Source organism: Delphinus delphis, chromosome 11, assembly GCF_949987515.2.
Source record: "Delphinus delphis chromosome 11, mDelDel1.2, whole genome shotgun sequence".
NCBI classification, from domain to species: Eukaryota; Metazoa; Chordata; class Mammalia; order Artiodactyla; family Delphinidae; genus Delphinus; species Delphinus delphis.
The window spans coordinates 15,638,180-15,661,845 of NC_082693.1; the positions used below are offsets into that span (position 1 = coordinate 15,638,180).

Here is a 23,666-nt window from a genome sequence, read left to right on the forward strand (position 1 = left end):
CAGCTACTTGTGCCATTTAATCTTTGAAACGGCCCTATGAGGAGGATACTGTTATGTCCCCCACTTTTCAGTTAAGGAAGCTTAGTCCAGAGAAGTGAACAACTGCCCTAAATCACAAGGCTGGGAGGTGGTAGAGCCAGGATTTGGATCCAGGGTGTCTGACCTAAGAGATGACGTTACCACCTCCTTTAGCCTAAGTGGATCGTTAGTATCCAAAGCCAAATGGAGCTGGGCAAGGCAGGGACTGGTGACCGGTACAAGCAGAATTTTTGAGGACTTTGTGGCTGGTGTACTACTTTTTTTTGCGGGGGGGGGGGGGCATGGTTTTTGATAGATGCACAGTCTAGATGAATATCATGGAACAACAAAGGATATGGAAGTGAGACAGCGGCAAAATATGGGCCCAAAGACTGCACTTGAATGGGTCTTGCAGTGTTTTGAGGCAGTAGTACAAGGTGGAAAGGTAAGATGGGATCTTTTTGAGATCCGGAAAGGATTCCTAAAGTCAGATTCTTTAAAAAAAAAAGTCAGATTCTTAAAAAGGAACTTAGGTTTTACTTGATTATATTCTGGAGAACTGAAAGCTTTCAAGTGAGACATTACATGACTGAAGCTGATAATAGGATGTGAGTTAGAGTATTATTTTTATCCAAGGGATTTGTTCTGCTTCAGCGTGGTCACAGTGGATGTCGAAGGTAGAAGATAGAATGAGTCAAAGGTTGGTTGAACAGGGAGAGTGACGATGTAAATAGTTTCAAACAACAGTAAGTGGGAGGAAGATGTCGTTTCCACTTACTGTTGTTTGAAACTATTTACATCATCACTTTCCCTTGGGAGAGTGAGGGTGGGAGAAATTCGTGGAGCCCATTCGGCACCGAGAGGCCCCAAGTACTGTGCTTACAGATTGAAGGCAAGATCGAGATGGACATCATCCTTGCGTGATGCTGGTATCAGATAGACAAACCCAAGTCTGAAGATTATTTAGCTGTGTGACCCCAGACAAGTTAATTGGTCTGTCTTTTTTTTTTTTTTTGCGGTACACGGGCCTCTCACTGTTGTGGCCTCTCCCGCTGCGGAGCAGAGGCTCCGGACGCGTAGGCTCAGCAGCCATGGCTCACAGGCCCATAAGCTCCGCGGCATGTGGGATCTTCCCGGACCGGGGCACGAACCCGTGTCCCCTGCATCGGCAGGCGGACTCTCAACCACCGTGCCACCAGGGTAGCCCCTGGTCTGTCTTTTTAAGTCTCAAGTTCCTTCTGCTAAGGTAGGATTAGTAGTAGTACCACCCTCACTAGCATGAGGAGTAACTGAGTTTAGCTCAGTGTATTAGTTTTATGTTGCTGTTGTAAAAATTAGACACACTTTACTGTTGTAAAAATTAGCCAGCAGTGTTGCATCTCTCCCAGCCTTCTTGCATGGCCCCACCCCGCCTCTGACTCTTCTGCCTCCCTCTTCCATGTTTAAGGGCCCCGGTGATTCCATCGGGCCACCCGGCTACTCCAGAACAATCTCTCCATCTTGTCTCCCCATTTTAACCACGTCTTCAAAGTCCCTTTTGCCATGTAAGGTAGTGAAGTAACCGAATCGCGGGTTCTGGTGATCAGGACGTGGATATCTTGGTGGGGGGGTACCCTGTTACCCCTGCAGTGCCACCATGCCTGCAAATTGCTACCATTTAAGCAATTTCTAGTACTATCAGTATTATTATTGTCATCATCATTACTGTTAATGACAGGATTACTCGCCGCTAGCATTTCATTGGTAACGTTTGTGTCACAGCACAGCTGAAAGCTTTATTTTCATTTGCTGGATCTGTTGGATCTGTTTGGCAGAGATGTCAATCTGATAATATAAGTAGTTTAACTGGAGGTGGCATGTTAGTTTTTAGAAGTACTCAGGAAGGAAAATTCTGAACTCTTAAGTTGTGCAAAGATATTTTTTTCCAGATAATAGCATATGGCAGTCATTAATCAGCCTTGTCATCAGAATGTAAAGTTATGTGTGCCATTTTATTATTAATGATTTGCAAATAAGAGGACTGGTAACTATTTTCTTCCTAATACATTTCTAATATATCTGGTTGGTGAGAGACTACATATTATATAATTTGCTTTATATTTTATGGTTTAAATAGTTGTTTTTGAACAGCAAATGGTTATATTTGTAAAAAGCAGGAAAAAAATTTATACTGTTGGCTTGCTACTTATTTTTTTAAATCTTCAGATTTATTTATACACCAATTAAAGCCCTGTAAATTACACTTGAACAGGCGTTAATACGAGCATCTAAAACGTTAAGTTTTTTGTTTGGCCAGATGAGGGCACTTTTTCTTTACATTTCTGGAGTTTGAGCTCTGAAGCAGATTTGTTTTTCTCCATCCAAGCTGTTACTTACTTTCTGTTATTATTGCCAGTGAGAGAAATAGTTCTGACATTTTTAATGTTTTGATTGTGTTGTATTCTTAGAGGTTGATCTTTCCCCAAAAGGAAGAAGCTTCAGCTTCTTGCAAAATTTTTGTATATGGGAACTTTAAAATGAATGACAATTTCTGTGGTACAGGGTAGTTTTAAGAAATACATGTATACGTGATTTGTAGTTTTGCTTATAATTAGTAATAGCAGTTGAAATTTACTTTTATCCTAATTCGAGTACTCTGTCCATAGCAAGATGAAGTGGAATTAGACGGACTCTTCGTTTCCTCATCAAACTTCTTAGGCCTTCTTTACATTGAATCAGTGTCACTTTGTATCTCCATCAAAATCCAATTAATGAAGAGGAAATAAAATACCAGAAATATTTTGTCTTAAAAACAAACACCAGGGCTTCCCTGGTGGCGCAGTGGATGAGAGTCCGCCTGCCGATGCAGGGGACACGGGTTCGTGCCCCGGTCCGGGAAGATCCCACATGCCGCGGAGCGGCTGGGCCCGTGAGCCATGGCCGCTGAGCCTGTGCATCCGGAGCCTGTGCTCCGCAACGGGAGAGGCCACAACAGTAAGAGGCCCGCGTACCGCAAAACAAAACAAACAAACAAACAAAAAAAACCACCCAAAACCAAAAATAAATAAATAGAAAAGTTAGATAGACCAAAGGTTAGATAGATGTAGCATGTTTAACTTTTTTATTTGTAGTGCTGGCTGTCAAGGGCTAGGGTGAGTTGAGTAGGATAAGGTTTCTAAGGTTATGTGTGATGGTACTAAAAACAGTGCAGACTGCAGTTGCTTCGTGTTGATGTGAATAATCTAAGGAGAAAACCAAACACAGAGTAATGTTGAGGATTATATTAAAAGGCCCCCGTCACAAAGTTCTTGTCATCTCACCGCAGATAAAACACGTTTACGACTTCTTTTGAAAGTTAAGTTTCTGAACAGCAATGAAACAGGGAACTTGCTTATTAAAGTTTAAAAAACACTAATGAAAATAAATGTCATCAAAACTTGATTGACTGGAAGGAGATTAAAAAGGGGAGAAACCACCATGAATGAGTCCAAAGAGCAAGTTTGTTTAAAATTGAGCACACGTTTAAAAGTCATGAGAAGGAATGAATTAGTTTTAAGATATACGTATAGCAAGATGAGGATGAAGAATACCTCCCTGGAGTAGAGTCAAGCAAGCTGCTCTCAAGTAACTCTGGAAGCGGGTAGGGGCATCAGCTTAGTGCGCCAGCCGACCTTAGTGTCCCCCGTGACTGCCAGGCCGCGCTGTGATCACCGTCATCACAGCCCTTACTATGGGCACTAGCTGTGCTGCAGGGGCTTCTCCTTCACTTACTCTCGTCAGCGTCCCTGTGAGACACGTATTATTATTCCCATTTTAAAGATGAGGACATTTAGGCTCAGAGACATTAAGCAATGCGTTCAGTGCCACAAAAACTAGAAAATAATGTATTCTCGGGCCAAAATTCATGTCATAAGAATTAAAGACACTTTAAAGATAGGAGGAATGTCACCAAGAAGCAAGGGCTTCGGGTTGAAAGGATGGAGTTCCCAGTCAGCTCTGTGTGCCTCAGAAGGCCATCTGAGCTGCTTGGTACCTACGAGGAAAGATTTGTTATGGCCTCAGCAGCACGCACATCTTCGGCCTATCATGGACTGTTCCTGTTAGTCCCTCGGAGAGAAAAAACAGAGTATCCTAGTGTTTAATATCTACCAACATTATTATTTTTTTAACCTAGGGGATTACTAAGAAAAAGGAAAGAAGACAGTAGTGGCTTTTCACCTTAATTCTGTTTCTGTTCCCTGACTTTTTGTTTTATAAATTTTGGTAGTGGTCTTTTGCCTAGACACAGACTGTTGGAATAGTAAAGCCAAACTTTTTTTTCTTTCTGACAATCCTTTTTAGCAAGTAGTAAATACTTTAAACCAGGAAAAGTGTAGATCTTTAATAAGAATTCAACTTTTCTCTCCCTTTCATTAAACATTCATTGGGGGGCTTCCCTGGTGGCACAGTGGTTGAGAGTCCACCTGCCGATGCAGGGGACACGGGTTCGTGCCCCGGTCCAGGAGGATCCCACATGCAGCGGAGCGGCTGGGCCCGTGAGCCACGGCCGCTGAGCCTGCGCGTCCAGAGCCTGCGCTCCGCAACGGGAGAGGCCACAACAGTGAGAGGCCCGCGTACCGCAAGAAAAAAAAGAAAGAAAGAAAGAAAGAAAAACACAAAAAAACAAAAACATTCATTGGGAACCTTCTATGTACCAGCCGCTCTGCTTGGCCTGTTGGATACAGATGTAAGACAGCTGCGCCCTTGCTGTTGGTTTATAGTCTGGGGTGGGAACTCAGGAAGTACACCAGTCATTACGGTGAAACGGGATAAATACTGTGACAGCAGGCGGGGTGCCCTGAAAGCAGTACCCCAGCCTGGGCAGGAGCAGGGAGGGACGGCGTCACGGAAGGAAGATGTGATGTTTGAGCTGAATCCTGAAGCACAGGTGATCAGAGTCTTTCTCACACAGATAACTGAGAGAGAGGAAGGGCTGGGTTTTAAAGGAGAGATGTTTGTTTTGGATATTTGGGGCGCGGTACTTAGGTTCTGAGGTGTATATTTGGTTTTTTAAATGTGGGAGTAGAATTTTTATAAGGATTATTATTATTTGTTTTTGGTCCGGAGGTGAATATTTGAGACTCGTTTGAATAGAAGTGACAGAAAAGATAGATTAGTGATAGAATAAGGTAGAAAAAGAGGGGAGGAAACTGGGGAGTGAATGCCTGAGAAAGTCAGAGAGGTGCCCGGAACCTCAGAGTCAGAAGCCAGACCCTTGCTTCGGGAAGAGGTGACGCGGCGTCTGCGGACGGGGTGCAGCGCCCCCACGTGGATTCGGACGAGGAAGGCACCGGCTGTGGTTAGGCCTCCAGTCAGTATCGTGCAAGCTTAGATTTCAGGTAACGTTTTAGAAATGTGCCTGTTCTTCTCTAAGCCTTTTTTACACTGGTTCTTGACTTTGGAGAGGGCATCCAGGGGCCTCTTTGAAGCCGTGTACAGACGTCGATAGTGTCTCTTTATTTTGTTCCCTGCCCATCGTCCTCTTTCTCCTGACAATCTAACCTGCATTTTCTTTGGGAAATAACTCCCTGCTGGCTCTCAGGCCTGGTCTTGCCCTGTATTTGATGCACACCTGACCTTAGGAATGTGCACGTGATGTGACTGGACCAGTGAGACTTGACCCTGGGACTTTGCTGAATCTCTGGAGGAAAAGAATCTCTTTGGTTGGATTTGAAGCTGTAAAGGTGTAAGCTTAGAGCTGTCCTCATGGGACAGGAGACTCAGGGAGGGAGCGGGGTGAGGGGCTGAGACAGACAGACACACACCCCTTTATCGTGTGAGTTGAGTCTCTGGATTGATTCCTGGACTTTTCAATTTTTTAAGCCAATAAGTTTCCCTTGTTTTGTTTAAGTTCTTTTGAATTGGATTTTCTGTCATTTGAGGCTCTAAGAGTCTCTCATTCCTCTGAAGAATACTATGTACTTACGTATTTTAAATCCTGCAAATGATTCAGGGGTTTACAGATGAGTAGAGGCCCACTGAACAGAATTAAATGCTTTACTCTGTTCAATTATTATCAGTAAGATTTGCCCCACAAATGTAGATTCAGTATGGTTATCATTAACTAATTTATAATGGTCATTCTTGGGACAGTTTGATCTTTATTACAAACATACGTGTAACATTTTGGTTTTTTTTATTGTAGATGAGGGGAATGGGACATTTTTATTAATGCCTTTTAGATTAATCGAGGGTTAACCCATTTATCTCCTTCAGCTTCTTTCAGTAAGGATATCCTTTTGGACATGTTAGGATTCCATTTTATTCGTTATCTGTCTCTATAGGCTTATAAATATTCTTGCCAACCATAAATCTTAGATCTAGGAATCAAGCCCATGAACCATAAAAGCAACATAACATGCCAAAGACTGCATAAAATAAAATATGAAGTCGTCCCTGGCTCTAGCTAAGTTAAGTAACTTGAAGAAAAAGGAAAATGGTTTTGCTAATTTTGTCATTAGGAGTAGGCTTCCAATTCAGTAGAAAATGATGGATATTTTAAAATTTAATTCAATAAAAACTATTTACTAGAAGGCAACATTAAAAATACTAGGGCAGGGGCTTCCCTGGTGGCGCAGTGGTTGAGAGTCCACCTACCGATGCAGGGGACGCGGGTTCGTGCCCCGGTCTGGGAAGATCCCACATGCCACAGAGCAGCTGGGCCCGTGAGCCATGGCCACTGAGCCTGTGCTCCGCAACAGTGAGAGGCCCACGTACCGCAAAAAAAAAAAAAAAAAAAAAAAAAAAAAAAAATACTAGGGCAGTTGGGAAGTACTTGCTCTGATAAAAAGATTTCCAAGGGCACTGTGACATCTGCCCTCTGGGTTGAGTTAGTGAGGCTGGCCACAGAGAGGGTGATTATTTCTTTCTGGGCACTGCACGTGCCATGGATGGAGCTTCTCCCAGGCACACACTGATGCTTGTTTGGGTTACATAGAGCAAAAAAGTTGGATTATAATCACCTGTGGAGAGCTGAGACTGTGCCTGAATTCAGTCTACTAAATTTCTTGTTTTCTGTAGAAAGAGACATTTCCTAAGAGAATAATACCAACTCATTTCTAGTTAGTAGGTAGAAGAAAAGGAGTAAGAGTAAAAAGGTTGGATTGAAATTGAGTCCCAGACCACATTCCCTATGCTCTGGTCATGTGTTCCTTGATATTGGTCTGATGTTCTCAGCCTCCATGCTTTTTTATCTTATTCTCTATCTAAAATACCATTTATGATTTAGTTTTAAATTATGTAATTTATGAATTAGCACTAATTAGCATTAGTATATGAAGTCCTGTACTCTAATGCAGCTCACATTCCAAGAAGCTTTTTGAGGCATTATAGTCAGACTTAATCTCTTCCCACTTATGAACAAGCATCCTCCCTTTCTCTGTCCCTCCATTTGTGCAGACTTTATATATTTTTTTCCTACTACATGCTTTAGGCATTGTAAGTGCTAGTGGGTCAAAGAAGAACAATGTGCCACTCCTGCCCTCTGGTGGTTGAAAGAAACATTGCAAACAAGTGACTATAAAGATCTGTGTGCTATGACTCTTCATCAGCCTTGGCATCATCCGTTTCTTTCATTCCTGCTGCGTTTATTCATTCACTGATTGGTCATTCATGTAATGAGCATCTTCTGTATGACAGCCTTTATCAGTACTCTAATGGTGCCTTGTCTGGTGTAGCAGCATTCTGGGCTTCAGTAGCAACAGTTTACACATGTGAGGTCTTTCAAATGGAATTACAAAGGCATGCTTTCGCTGTGTCTAGATCTGACTTTCTGCCTCCCTATTTGGGTTGCAAAGTGTTTTCCTATCTGCATCTAACATTTCTAGGCCTGCTGAGCTTCAAAGTGGTTGTACATGTGATGGATGAAAAATAAAGAAGTATTGTACCTTAGTTTTCTCTTGCTGCCTGACAAATTACGTCGAAACTTAGCAGCTTAAAACAGTAAGCATTTAATATCTCAGAGTTTCTGAGAGTCAGGAATTACGGAAGTGACCTAGCTGGGTGGTCTGGCTCCGTCTCTTAGGGGAATGCGGTCAAGGTGTTGGTTGGGGCTGTAGTCGCCTGAACGCTTGGCTAAGGCTAGGATATGCTTCCAAGTCGATCCTGATCGGCGGGAGGCCACAGCTCTTCAGGTCATGGTGCTTGGCTTCCCCCGGAGTGAGCGATTCAAGAGAGAACAAGAGGGAGGCCTCAGTGTCTTCTATGACCTCGCCTTACAGGTGAGGCAAGAGGACTGCGAAGGGCTTGACTGCCAGGAGGTGAGAATCACTAGGGGCCACCTTGTCTGCCGGCCACCACATGTTACAACGCCATGTTTGTGAGCCTCTGTCAGTGAATTTGGGCCCATATGAAGAAGACACTAGTAAATCTTCAAATGGAAGTATTTTAGAGTGAAATAAAGGGTTGAAAAATTAGACCAGCTCATCTTCGCTTTAATTTCATTCTTCATTCTCCTGGGAGAGTGCCGATAAGTCCTCAGTGCTCCCAATCTCATGCTTTTAAACGGAGCACTTAGAAATGAGTCTCATGAGAACAAATTTTTATGAATTTGAGACAAACATTTTCATTTTTTAAATCTGTGATCTCTTTCTGTGCCACTCAGTGGTGAGAAGTATTTCTGCAGAGAGGATGCTTAGTGATGGCTGCTTGTTTCTCAAAGATTCTTTGTCACATTACTTACATGTTTTAATTTGAGCAGTGAACACCATTTTGGGTCTACGGTCTGTCAGAACGCTGCTGGCCTCAACAAGGTTGTGATGAAAAATGGCAGATATACAGATGATCGGGTGGTAAGGAAAGTGTGACCACCTCATGCATATGCAGGTTTAAACATTGCTAGGTTACTAGCACGGATGTGAGCAGAGCTGAGAGTAAAGTGCTAGAACAGAATCTTTAGTATTAAGAACATCGGGTCTTTGAAGTAAAATTAGAAAGGAAAATTAAAGTTGCCTCTCCTCTCTGCTACCTTCCCCCCAAGTAATTTTCCTCCCTGTTTTCCATCCCATCTTAATACATGTTTTCATAAGTAAAATCTGTTTTTAGGTTGGTGTGTTCATTTTGAAAGTACAGCAATGCTACTTTCAGCATTGTAAATGGATGGGAAAGGAAAATATGGGAGGATATAAACAATTTAAAATATTAGAATTCTATTGATCTGGTTTTCATGTCATGGTTTCAATACCATTATAGAAACAAATCATATTAGAAATGATATTTCTAGCTATGCAATTTTATTGATGCTTCTGGTAATAGCCGACTTAGAATACACGTTTCCATGGAATAATTATAATAGCCTATAATGTTTATCTTTAAGGTCTTATTTTGCAGATATGACTCATGAAATTAATATATTAATAAGTTTGTAATCCCCAATGGCAAAAGGATAGATGATAATATACATTGAGATTATTTCCTTTAGAACTTATTTCATTGACCATATTGTATCACATTGATTGATTTGCATATATTGAAGAATCCTTGCATCCCTGGGATAAACCCCACTTGATCATGGTGTGTGATCCTTTTAATGTGCTGTTGGATTCTGTTTGCTAGTATTTTGTTGAGGATTTTTACATCTATGTTCATCAGTGATATTGGCCTGTAGTTTTCTTTTTTTGTGACATCTTTGTCTGGTTTTGGTATCAGGGTGAAGATGCCTCATAGAATGAGTTTGGGAGTATTCCTCCCTCTGCTATATTTTGGAAGAGTTTGAGAAGGATGGGTGTTAGCTCTTCTCCAACTGTTGGATAGAATTCACCTGTGAAGCCATCTCGTCCTGGGCTTTAGTTTGTTGGAAGATTTTTTAATCACAGTTTCAATTTCAGTGCTTGTGATTCGTCTGTTTATATTTTCTGTTTCTTCCTGGTTCCGTCTTGGAAGGTTGTACTTTTCTAAGAATTTGTCCATTTCTTCCAGGTTGTCCATTTTATTAGCATACAGTTGCTTGTAGTAATCTCTCAAAATCCTTTGTATTTCTGCAGTGTCAGTTGTTACTTCTCCTTTTTCATTGCTAATTCTGTTGATTTGAGTCTTCTTTTCTTTCTTGATGAGTCTGGCTAAAGGTTTATCAAACTTGTTTATCTTCTCAAAGAACCAGCTTTTAGTTTTATTGATCTTTGCTATTGTTTCCTTCATTTCTTTTTCATTTATTTCTGATCTTATCTTTATGACTTCTTTCCTTCTGCTGACTTTGGGTTTTTTTGTTCTTCTTTCTCTAATTGCTTTAGGTGTAAGTTTAAGTTGTTTTTTGAGATTTTTCTTGTTTCTTTTTTCTTTTTCTGTTTTTAACTTTTTGTTTTATAAAACAATCATATACTTGTAAAGGAATCTTTATACTTGACTTTACTATTAGTTTTTAATAAACATTATCAAGGGACTATATTAAATTCTTACATTTTCCATATATCAAAAATGTGGAACGCTTTATGAATTTGCGTGTCATCCTTGCACAGGGGCCATGCTGATCTTCTCTATATCATTCCAATTTTAGTGTATGTGCTGCCGAGGCAAGCACTTTTCTTGTTTCTTGAGGTAGGATTGTATTGCTATAAACTTCCCTCTTAGAACTGCTTTTGCTGTTTTGGGCCACTGTGTTTTCATTGTCATTTGTCTGTAGGTTTTTTGGGTTTTTTTGTTTGTTTGTTTTGCGGTACGCAGGCCTCTCACTGTTGTGGCCTCTCCCTTTGCGGAGCACAGGCTCTGGACGTGCAGGCTCAGTGGCCATGGCTCACGGGCCCAGCCGCTCCGCGGCATGTGGGATCTTCCCAGACCGGGGCACGAACCTGTGTCCCCTGCATTGGCAGGCGGACTCTCAACCACTGCGCCACTAGGGAAGCCCTGTAGGTATTTTTTTTTTTTTTTTTTCCTGTAGGTATTTTTTGATTTCCTCTTTGATTTCTTCAGGGATCTTTTGGTTATTTAGTAGCATACTGTTTAGCCTCCATATGTTTGTATTTTTTACAGTTTTTTTCCTGTAATTGATATCTAGTCTCAGAGAATCGTGGTTGGAAAAGATACATGATTTCACCTTTCTTAAATTTACCAAGGCTTGATTTGTGACCCAAGATATGATCTGTCCTGGAGAATGTTCCATGTGCACTTAAGAAGAAAGTGTATGCTGTGGTTTTTGGATGGGGACTGTCCTATAAATATCAATTAAGTCCACCTGGTCTAATGTGTCATTTAAAACTTGTGTTTCCTTATTTATTTTCATTTTAGATGATCTGTCCATTGGTGAAAGAGGGGTTTTAAAAGTCCCCCACTATTATTGTGTTACTGTCAGTTTCCCCTTTTATAGCTGTTAGCATTTGTCTTATGTATTGAGGTGCTCCTATGTTGGGTGCATAAATATTTACAAGTATTATATCTTCTTCTTGGATTGAGCCCTTGATCATTATGTAGTGTCCTTCTTTGTCTTTTTTAATAGTCTTTATTTTAAAGTCTATTTTGTCTGATGTGAGTATTGCTGCTCCAGCTTTCGATTTCCATTTGCATGGGATATCTTTTCCAATCCTGTCACTTTCAGTCTGTATGTGTCCCTAGGTCTGAAGTGGGTCTCTTGTGGACAGCATATATACAGGTCTTGTTTTATCCATTCAGCCAGTCTATGTCTTTTGGTTGGAGCATTTAATCCATTTACATGTAAGGTAATTATCAACATGTACGTTCCTATTACCATTATCTTAATTGTTTTGGGTGTGTTTTTGTAGGTGTTTTCCTTCTCTTGTGTTTCCTGCCTAGAGAAGTTCCTTTAGCAGTTGTTGTAGAGCTGGTTTGGTGGTGCTGAACTCTCTCAGCTTTTGCTTGTCTGTAAAGGTTTTATTTTCTCCATCAAATCTAAATGAGATCCTTGCTGGGTAGAGTAATCTTGGTTGTAGGTTTTTCCCTTTCATCACTTTAAATATGTCCTGCCACTCCCTTCTGGCTTGCAAAGTTTCTGTTGAAAAATCAGCTGTTAACCTTATGGGGATTCCCTTGTATGTTATTTGTTGTTTTTCCCTTGCTGCTTTTAATATTTTTTCTTTGTATTTAATTTTTGATAGTTTGATTAATATGTGTCTTGGTGTGTTTCTCCTTGGATTTATCCCGTATGGGACTCTCTGTGCTTCCTGGACTTGAGTGACTTTCCTTTCCCAAGTTAGGGAAGTTTTCAACTATAATCTCTTCAAATATTTTGTCAGACCCTTTCTTCTTCTATTTTTCTTCTGGGACCCTTATAATTCGAATGTTGGTGCATTTAATGTCCCAGAGGTCTCTGAGACTGTCCTCAATTCTTTTCATTCTTTTTTCTTTATTCTGCTCTGCAGTAGTTATTTCCACTATTTCATCTTCCCGGTCACTTATCTGTTCTTCTGCCTCAGTTATTCTTCTATTGATTCCTTCTAGAGAATTTTTAATTTCATTTATTGTGTTGTCATCATTGTTTGTTTTTCTCTTTAGTTGTTATAGGTCCTTGTTAAACATTTCTTGTATATTCTCCATTCTATTTCCAAGATTTTGGATCATCTTTACTATCATTACTCTGAATTCTTTTTCAGGTAGACTGCCTATTTCCTCTTCATTTGTTTGGTCTGGTGGGTTTTTACCTTCCTCCTTCATCTGCTGCATATTTCTCTGTCTTCTCATTTTGTTTAAGTTACTGTGTTTGGGGTCTCCTTTTCGCAGGTTGCAGGTTCGTAGTTCCCGTTGTTTTTGGTGTCTGCCCTCAGTGGGTGAGGTTGGTTCAGTGGCTTGTGTAGGCTTCCTGGTGGAAGGGACTGGTGCCTGTGTTCTGGTGGGTGGGGCTGGATGTTGACCTTCTGGTGGTCAGGGCCGTGTCTGGCGGTATGTTTTGGGGTGTCTGTGAACTTAGTATGACTTGTAGGCAACCTCGCTGCTAATGGGTGGGGTTGTGTTCCTGTCTAGCTGCTCGTTGTTTTGCATGGGGCATCCAGCACTGGAGTTTGCTAGCCACTGGTTGGAGCTGGGTCTTAGTGTTGAGACGGAGATCTCTGGAAGAGCTCTTGCTGATTGATATTATGTGGGGCTGGGAGGTCTCTGATGGTCCAGTGTCCTGGACTCGGCTCTCCCACCTTGGAGGCTGAGTCTGGACACCAGGCTGGAGCACCGAGACCCTGCCAGCTGCACAGCTCAGGAGAAAAGGAAGAAAAAACAAACATAAAAACGGACAGATACAACCTCAAACCAAATGGTAAAAGCAAAACTAAACAGACAAAGTCACACAAAGAGACGTACACACACATACTTGTAAAAAGAAAAAACAAACGAACACCAACAACAAAAACTTAAAAAAAAACCAAACCCTATTACAAATGGTAAAAGCAAACCTAAATAGACAAAATCACACAAAGAAACATACACACACACCCCCACACACACTTACAAAAAGAGAAAAAAGGGGAAAAAAATATTTAAAAAAAGGAAGAGAGCAACCAAACCAATAAACAAATCCACCGATGATAACAAGCACTAAGAGCTAAATTAAGATAAACATAAAACCAGAAACAAATCAGATGCAGAGACAGCAAAACCCCAAGTCTACAGTTGCTCCCAAAGTCCACCGCCTCAGTTTTGGGATGATTTGTTGTCTATTCAGGTATTCCACAGATGCAGGTACATCAAGTTGATTGTGGAGCTTTAATCCGCTGCTTCTGAGGCTGCTGGGAGAGATTTCCTCTTCTCTTCTTTGTTCTCACAGCTCCCGGGTTCAGCTTTGGTTTTGGCCCCGCCTCTGTGTGTAGGTCACCTGAGGGCGTCTGTTCCCCACCTAGCCAGGAGAGGGTTAAAGCAGAGGCTGATTAGGGCTCTCTTGCTCACTCAGGCTAGGGGGAGGGAGGGGTACAGTAGTCATAATTGGAATGCGGGGCGAGCCTGCAGCAGCAGAGGCCAGCATGACATTGCAACAGCCTGAGGTGTGCTGTGTGTTCTCTCAGGAAAATTGTCCCTGAATCATGGGACCCTGGCAGTGGTGGGCTGCACAGGCTTCCGGGGGTGTGTGTGTGGCTAGTGACCTGTGCTTGCACACAGGCTTTTTGGCGGCAGCGTTAGTGGTCCATCCCCGTCTCTGAGGTCCGCACTGATCGCCACAGCTCGCACCCGTCTGTGGAGCTCGTTTAGGCGGTGCTCTGAATCCCCTCTCCTCGCACACCCCGAAACAATGGTCTCTTGCCTCTTCAGCAGCTCCAGACTTTAACCCCGGACTCCATCCCGGCTAGCTGTGGCACGCTAGCCCCCTTCAGGCTGTGTTCACGCAGCCAACCCCAGTCCTCTCCCTGGTATACGACCTCCGAAGCCCGAGCCTCAGCTCCCAGCCCCGCCCGCCCCGGCAGGTGAGCAGACAAGCCTCTCGGGCTGGTGAGTGCCGGTCGGCACCGATCCTCTGTGCGGGAATCTCTCCGCTTTGCCCTCCGCACCCCTGTTGCTGCGCTCTACTCCGTGGCTCCGAAGCTCCCCGCTCCGCCACCCGCAGTCTCTGCCCACAAAGGGGCTTCTAGTGTGTGGAAACCTTTCCTCCTTCACGGCTCCCTCCCACTGGTGCAGGTTCCGTCCCTATTCTTTTGTCTCTGTTTTTTCTTTTTTCTTTTGCCCTACCCAGGTACGTGGGGAGTTTCTTGCCTTTTGGGAGTCTGAGGTCTTCTGCCAGCATTCAGTAGATGTTCTGTAAGAGTTGTTCCACATGGAGATCTCCGCGTCTTACTCTTCCGCCATCTTGAAGGTCTCCTCAGTCTTACTCTTAGTATCATTTTTTCCAGAGCTTTTCTGAAGCTTCATTGTGCCTTTTTCATAGAAAGAAAATCATCAGTTCACAATACAGCCATCGTCACCTTGAGCTGTTTTTGTTCATCCTTTCTCATTTTGGAGTAATCTTGAAATCTTCCCTCCTATTAGACAGTTTTAAGAAATGTTTGGCTCTAGTTATTTATATTTTCAGTGGTAGAAATACTGCCTTAATGCTAGGAAAACTTCCTCATGGATAATAATGCCTTCCTCTTGAAGCATTACAAATTAGTAAGTGAATTATCCGTTGATTGGATACATTTATTTTTTATTTACCAAAATAAATGCCTTTTAAAAAAACATTCATTCTTTGATCAGCTTAATGCAAAGCCTGTACCAGGCACTGCAGAAGAGAGAACTGGAAGATAGTTCTGCACGGAAGATACATCCTCTGTCTGCAGCGCTTGTCATAAAAGCAGAGAGCTTTTACCTACTGCATATTAGTAATAATAACGAGAACGTTCACATTACAGAGTTAAAAATCAACTTATAAGCCCAGTGTATCTGATTATTTCTAGCATGTTGGGAAAGTGAAGGTGATTCATTTGGTCAGTAGTCCCAGTGATCTCAGGGTTATTTCAGGTTCCCTATGTGATCTTCCTCTTCTTGCTTGCCTTACTCTTTCGAGACAGCCACTGAGTGTGTTTCAGAAGGGATGTCCCCAAGGAAAAGGGACTCCCCTATTCCCAACCCTCAAGATGGACAGAACTGAAGTTAGGAAAAAGCCGATTTCCACGTGGATTTTAAAATATCAATGTGAAAACAAAATGAGCAGTGGAGCCCAGGTTCTTAACAGACAGAAGAGAAGTCAGAAAAGGAGAGCAAGATGGTGAGAATTGGGAGAGTCTGGTGACTCATTAGTTTTCTAGGATGTTAATGTATTTGGCATTTTATGTCACTGGTGTTAAACTTTTTTGACCACTATCTGCAACAAGAAATACATATTATTGGGCTTCCCTGGTGACGCAGTGGTTGAGAATCTGCCTGCCAATGCAGGGGACACGGGTTTGAGCCCTGGTCTGGAAAGATCCCACATGCCACGGAGCAACTAGGCCCGTGAGCCACAACTACTGAGCCTGCCCATCTGGAGCTTGTGCTCCGGAACAAGAGAGGCCATGACAGTGAGAGGCCCGCGCACTGCGATGAGGAGTGGCCCCCGCTCGCCGCAACTGGAGAAAGCCCTCGCACAGAAACAAAGACCCAGCACAGCCAAAAATAACTAAATAAATAAGTAAATAAATAAAATTAAAAAAGAAAAGAAAAAAAGCTGAATAGGACCTTAAAGATCATTTAATCAACTCATTTAAAAAAAAAAGAAAAGAAATACATATTATTACATGACCTAGTGTTCACATACAAATACATTTCTTTATATAAAACTGAAATGAAAAATTATTTTCCCCTTACTATCTGTACCTTCTCTTCTGTGTCATTATTTTAAAGTGCTGGCAGAAAGCATCCCATTAATTGCATTTCATTATCCTCTAATGGGCCAGACCAGGGGTTAAAAATACTGGCTTGGGAAACAGTGAGATTCACATGGGCAAGAATAGAAGTGAAGTAAGGATTGTTTTTTGGATGTAACTGTGATTGTGGGTTATCTGCCAGTTTGTAGAAATCCAACTACTTTGATCGTCTGACACACAGCTTTCCACCCAGCAAGTGTCAAGTTACTGTTGAAGAAACACAGCACAGCAGTCATTACTACCGTACAGCCAAATCAGTTGTTGCTTATATCAGTCTCGTCCCCTAAACTCATCCTGTTGCAAGACAGGAGATGCTTGTTGATCAACTGCAGCTGCCACTGACCAAAACAGCGATACAAAATAGGGTAAACTGTAACTTAATCAGACGAGGAGGATCCTCTGTGACTTCAGATCACTCCAGAACTTTGTACAATAACCATTTCTTGTCATCCACAGTTCCTGCAGGGCAGGAATTGAGCTGCTCAGTAGGGCAGTTCTGGCTCAGGGTGTCTTATGAGCTTTTAGTTTGATGTTGACTGGGGCTTGGGAGCTGGGGATGGAGGATCACATGGCTAGCAAGTTGGGACTGGCCAGTTGGTTTCTCTCCACATGGACCCCTCCACCGGGTTATGTGCCTCTCGACATGGCAGCTGGCTTTGTCCAGAGCGAGCCATCCTAAAGACCAAGACGGAAACCCAAGGAGGTGCGATACATAGGTGTGCGTACCAGGAGGTGAGGATCCTTGGCTATCTTAGAGGCTGGCTACAATTCCTTAAAAGAATATCTTTATTGGGCTTCCCTGGTGGCGCAGTGGTTGAGAGTCCGCCTGCTGATGCAGGGGACACGGGTTCGTGCCCCGGTCCGGGAAGATCCCACATGCTGCGGAGCGGCTGGGCCCGTGAGCCATGGCCGCTGAGCCTGCGCGTCCGGAGGCTGTGCTCCGCAGCGGGAGAGGCCACAACAGTGAGAGGCCCGCGTACCGCAATGATAAAATTTAGAAAATGGGGTTCATGAGGAAATACTGAATCATTAAGTAATATTTAAAGTGCAGAATTATGAAAAATTAGTTAAATATTGGGAAGAATCTAAATGGAATTAATAAGGATAGAAAATAATTTAGTAAAATTAGTAATGCTAATCATTAAATAAGTAAAATGACCCATCAACTGATTGGTCAGAGACATGTGTCACTAAATTTTTACAGAGTAGACAGAAGACTGTCATACACATTTCACTTAATTGCTGCTCTAGATTAGGCGTTGGAAACAGTGGCCTGTGGACCAAAGCCAGCCTGCTGCCTTTTTTTGTAAATAAAGTTTTATTGGAATGCAGCCACATCCATTTGTTTACATGTTGCCTATGACGGCTTTCTCACTACAAGAGCAGAGGTGATCACTGTGACCAAGACTGTTTGGTCCACAAAGCCTAAAATATTTGCTGTCCTTTGCAGAATAAGTTTGTCGACCCCTGCTCTAGATTTAGATTTTAGACTTTTAAATACAAGGTTAGGTTTTGTAGTGTTGATGAGATGCATAAATCCAAGGACTGTAGCATGTGAGTGGACTTATAAACACAAAGGAAGGTGCAGTGTTAAGTGTTTTTAATTTTTGTTAGAAGAAAACTCTTAATAATTAGAAGAGGGGTAGAATATAGTGAGATTCACAAGGATAATGCTTCCTTAGGGAAGACTTTAATTAGGATAATTCATGAGCTTCACATGGGGCTCGTGGGGGAACACATGAGGCCAACATTTGAAAGACAAATGTGAACATTATGTTGACTGAATTAGGTTATTGTGAAAAAGCGATTTAAAATTTTTAATCAGTTTCTTACTCTGAATTGGAAGTGAGGAGTGTTATTATTTACTTGGAATTCTATTCTGGTTTATGATTAGAGTTTTGATTTCCTTTTTTTTCTTTTTAACATGAAAATATAGTCTTAAGAACATGCCCCTGAGTAATACCCATTTTCTACCCATGTACAGTGGGATGACTTGAAGAGATACAGGTACTTATCAGTCTTATAATATGCTGCAGACAAACAAGAATGAAATTTCTGGGTAAGAAGCATAAAGTTTAGGGCTCAGGGTCAGACAAGTGAGGACAAGATGCTAGGTACTTATGTGCAAGGGTTGCAGTATATTTCTGATAGTACCAGCAGCCTATATTCTCCAACTGGATTGGTTTTATGGTCATTATTAAAAACTACTTTTCTAAACTAGTGAAAAGAATTTATACCAGATATAATATACTTTAAGATTATGGTATAAAGAAGAAAAGATTTAGAGATGAAGTTATTAGTATTCCCTGAAGTTAACAGCTACCATTTATTGGGTACTTACACTGGGCCAGGCATTGTGTCAGGTACATTTCAAAAATTAGCTCCTTTAATGCTCACAGTAACTCCATAGGGTAAGAAATGACGTTTTCTTCACTCAGCACATGAGTGAACTGAAGCTCAGAGAGTTTAAGTTGCCCACATTTAGTAGCAGGACTAGGGCTTGAATGTGGGGGCATCTCGCTCGGGTCTCTCCACACCACGCTGCTCACCTGGGCACCTGTCACCTTGCTTCTGGCTCCTGTTGGTTTCCTTTCTGTTTTCCCTTCTTCCCATCTCTTTTTCCCTTTCTCATTTCCTTTTTTCCCCTTTTTATCAGTTAATTGCATAACTGATAAATGCTGTGGAAAACAATTCATAAAGCCCAAAAGGGTACAAACTGTCAATAAAACATGAAAGTCACTTCACCCAGGCTGCCAACAGTCACTGTTCTCTCACCTGCTTCTGGGATGATGTACACGCACCAGAGACACCTGCCAGGATGGGACACACAGTTCTGCCCTGATGGGACACACAGTTCTGCCCTGTTCTTTTTGACAGGTGCACGACCTGTTCCATAGTACAGATACTTTAATTTATGCAGCCATTCCTGTTGAGTATCCTTTCGAATCTTGGCTTCTTGTTTTCCCTCTTTGTTGCTGTTTATGTAACTTTGCCTAATGAGCTTCTGGTGTTTGCCTTACCTACACTAATTGAGACGACTGAAGTGTATCTGTGAGTCTAGATGATCTTTGAAAAGCCATAGTCACGTTCTTCTACGACCTTAAATGGTATTTTATTGAGTCTAATTTCTTGAATAGGATTTTGTTTCTGTGTCATGAAGTCTTGTAACCCTTTCTTAAACTCCTTGAGAAGTGTCCTTCTTTGCTCATTTGTCAACAGATTATGTTTTGTATGTCAATTCTGATTTAAAGTTTTTTAGGGATCTGCTATTTCAAGCAGATGTTTTAAATTACCACAGAAAAGTAATTTTTAGAGTTGATTTGTCATAGGTCATTAGGCTGTAAAATCATATATATTGTTAAATCTATGTAGTGAAAAAATTTGAGCCACAAACTGTCAGGAAGTAATTTTTCCAAAAGAACATTAAGATAACCTAATTTCTGGTGTCATTTTAGTAATTTATTTAAATGAAGATCACAATTTACCATCATTGTTGATATATTGGTTAATTATACTTTTTATACAGCAGTTTTTCTTATTTTGGAAGGTCTTTTTTATTTTTTTTTAGAAAATCAACTTTTCTAAAATGCAGTAGGACTTCGTGTGCAGAGTGGCTATTTGTATATAGCAGACACTGGTACATATTTATAAATGATAGAAGAAATAAAACGCAAATTAAAAACTTATCATGTGTATCTAGCAAGAGTGTCTTACAAAGCAAGAAGAAAACCTACCCTGTCTGCCTCTTGTTTTAGGTACATATAAATAGAAGAGAGACATGAGGTGGCAGAGAAGAGAAAACATGAACTCCTTCTAACCCCTTCCCTCAATTTCCTAGCAGTGAGACTGTGGGCAACCTCTGTCTGTTTCACCTTTTTCCTCATATAGGATGTGTAGTAAATCTATCTGACAGTATTCTTTTTTTTTTTTAACATCTTTACTGGAGTATAATTGCTTTACAATGGTATGTCTGTTTCTGCTTTATAACAAAGTGAATCAGCTATACATATACATATATCCCCATATCTCCTCCCTCTAGCGTCTCCCTGCCACCCTCCCTATCCCACCACTCTAGGTGGTCACAAAGCACCAAGCTGATCTTCCTGTGCTATGCGGCTGCTTCCCACTAGCTATCTATTTTACATTTGGTAGTGTATATATGTCCATGCCACTCTCTCACTTCGTCCCAGCTTCTCCTTTCCCCTCCCCGTGTCCTCAAGTCCATTCTCCACGTCTGTGTCTTTATTCCTGTCCTGCCCCTAGGTTCTTCAGAACCTTTTTTTTTGGATTCCATATATATGTGTTAGCATACAGTATTTGTTTTTCTCTTTCTGACTTACTTCACTCTGTATGACAGACTCTAGGTCCATCCACCTCATTACAGATAACTCAATTTCATTTCTTTTTATGGCTGAGTAATATTCCATTGTATATATGTGCCACATCTTCTTTATCCATTCATCCGATGATGGACACTTAGGTTGCTTCCATGTCCTGGCTATTGTAAATAGTGCTACAGTGAACATTGTGGTGCGTGTATCTTTTTGAATTATGGTTTTCTCAGGGTATATGCCCAGTAGTGGGATTGCTGGGTCATATGGTAGTTATCTGACAGTATTCTTGTGCAAATGAAAGATCAGTCATATATCATCAATACCTGCAATGATTCTCAACAGGTTGGTACCATATTGCTGTTGAAGCTGCTTCTCTGGCTTATGAGTTTTTAGCTCTTTTTCTCTTATTTTCTTTCTTTCTTTTTTTTTTTATAGCACAGAATAAAGTGACCTTTATTATGTTCAATTTTTAAGACTAATTGTGAATGATATAGTGAACAAAGATATGTAAATGCATTTTAAAGGATTTACCACATTTACTTCAAACTTAAAGGAATAATAAGGTTCATGATGTACAGTTGATCCTTGAACAACACAGGTTTAAACTGCATGGGTCCAATTATACATGGATTTTTTTTTTCAGTAAATATATACTACTATAGTACTACACGATCAGCAGTTGGTTGAATCCATAGATGCAGAACTGCAGATATGGAGGGCTGACTGTAAAGTTATATGCAGATTTTTGACTGTGTAGAGGGTGGGTGCCTCTACCACCTTCTGTGGTCAAGGGTCAACTGTAGTTATTTGATAGGGAGTTAGATGGGCTATGGAAAGAACACATAGATAAATTATTCACACTAACTGCTGGATTAGAAATTTGGTTCCATGGATTTTGTTGTGGCATGCTTTTTTATAAATGTATATATATATATATATATACAGCAGGTTCTTATTAGTCATCCGTTTTATACACATCAGTGTATACATGTCAATCCCAATCTCCCAATTCATCCCACCAACACCCCCTACCCCCGGCTGCTTTCCCCCTTAGTGTCCGTACGTTTGTTCTCTACATCTGTGTCTCAGTTTCTGCCCTGCAAACTGGTTCACTTGTACTGTTTTCTTTTTTTTGTTTTTTGAGAAACAGAGTAGTGATTTTTGAGTGGTTTGTAATTAATAGAATGAGAAAATAAGCAAAATGGGCTTTTTGGATTCCAGAATTGATTGATGATGTTGACATTATTAAAATTTTTAAATCCTTATATGATGGCTGTGGCAGATCGTTGAGTCCTGAGAACCTGTCTTCTTATTACATTTAGAAGTGAATATACCGCCTGCCAGCTGGACCTCCTTCCCTGCCCTTCCATAGAGATGGCTTTCTTCTCTACTGGCTCCACACTGCACTTCCAGCTTTAAGAACCTCTTTGTTCTGGCCTTACTCATACTCTTGGCAGCGTTCAGCATAGTTGGTCCTTGACACCCTTTCCCCCTTGGCTTGCGTGACATCATGTACTTTTGGGTTTCATGCTGCTTTTCTGGGCACTCCTTGCTGGCTCTTCTTCTGCTCCAGCCACATTGGTTTCCCTGCCATTCTTCAGATATGCCAGTGATCTTACTTATTCCTACCTCAGGGACTTAGCACTGCCCTTTCCCTCAGCCTGGCCCTTCGTGCACATCTCATCTTTTTTTTGTTTGTTTGTTTGTTTTTGCGGTACGCTGGCCTCTCACCGCTGTGGCCTCTCCCGTTGTGGAGCACAGGCTCCGGACGCGCAGGCTCAGCGGCCATGGCTCACGGGCCCAGCCGCTCCGCGGCATGTGGGATCTTCCCGGACCAGGGAACGAACCCGTGTCCCCTGCATCGGTAGGTGGACTCTCAACCACTGCGCCACCAGGGAAGCCCCACATCTCATCTTTTGAATGAGCTCACCCAGACCCCCATTTAGCTCCACCACCCTAGCCACACCCTTGATTCCTCTATTTTTTCTTTTTTTCACAGCACTTACCCACCCTGTCATACAACACAGTTTACTTATTTGTTATGTTGTATTTGTCTTCTCTGAGAGAGTGTAAACTCCATGAGGGCAAGGGTCTGAGTTTTTCACCCATATTCCAAGCACCTGTAATAGGCGTTGTGGATTGATGAAGGCACAGCATCTGTCCTGTGTTCCCTTTTCCGTCACCTCATTCACTTCCAAGGCGCTTTGCACACCATTTGCCAGTCACCCATAAACCCACATCTCCAGCCAGACCTTGTCCCCCTTCTCCACCTACTGACCTCACCACATAGTGTCTCATGGACCTAATCAGAAGAACAATAAAATCTTTGCACCTTCCTTAATTTCTCTCTTTCCTTCACTTACCCACCTACTCGCAACCTCCAATCAGCAGGCTCTGTTGACCCTTCCTCTGCCCCAAAAGCATCCTAGATCTGCCCGCTTCTCTCTCTCTCTGCCGTACCTCACAGCTGTGCCACCATCGCTTCTCACCCAGACAATTCCAGTGGCCTCTCAACTGTTTTCGCTTCTCTTCTTGACCCTTTACAACCCATTCTCCATGCTGTAGCCAAAGGTGTCTTTTTAAAAGGTACAGATGTACAAATCACATCACATTACAGCCTTTGAGCAGCTTTCCATAGCACTTAGAATAAAATCCAGAGCTCCTTCTCTGTCTCATAAATCCAACACCAGTGGACCTGTGACCTCTCACACCTCATCTCTCAGTTCTTTCTCTCGCCCACCACACTGTAGTCCCTGGGCCTTCTTTCTTCTCTTTATATATGGTGGCCTTGGAGCCTTTACACTGTCCACTCTGTCTGGGTTTCTTTTCCGCCTTCTCTGCCGTTGTTCAAGCCAGTGCTTAAATGTTACCTCCTCAGGGCTTTTCTTGGCCATCCAGCCTTCATTCAGTCATTTATCTTAGCATAACCCTCTCCCACTGACTTGTAGTCAGCCCTCCATATCCACGGTTCTGCATCCTCAGATTCAACCAACCACATATCGAAGATACTTAGAAAAAAAATTCCGGAAAGTTCCAAAACACAACACTGGGATTT

General features: G+C 41.9%; 1 protein-coding gene and 1 non-coding gene across 12 annotated transcripts in view; one reads left to right on the plus strand and one right to left on the minus strand.

Annotated features, from left to right (window-relative positions):
* PLEKHA5 (pleckstrin homology domain containing A5) overlaps positions 1-23,666 on the plus strand; it is a 240,960-nt gene that overhangs the window by 69,465 nt on the left and 147,829 nt on the right. The window lies entirely within an intron of this gene.
* Positions 10,443-10,549, minus strand: LOC132434678 (U6 spliceosomal RNA). Its single transcript, XR_009521393.1, has one exon. It is a non-coding gene; the product is annotated as a U6 spliceosomal RNA (small nuclear RNA).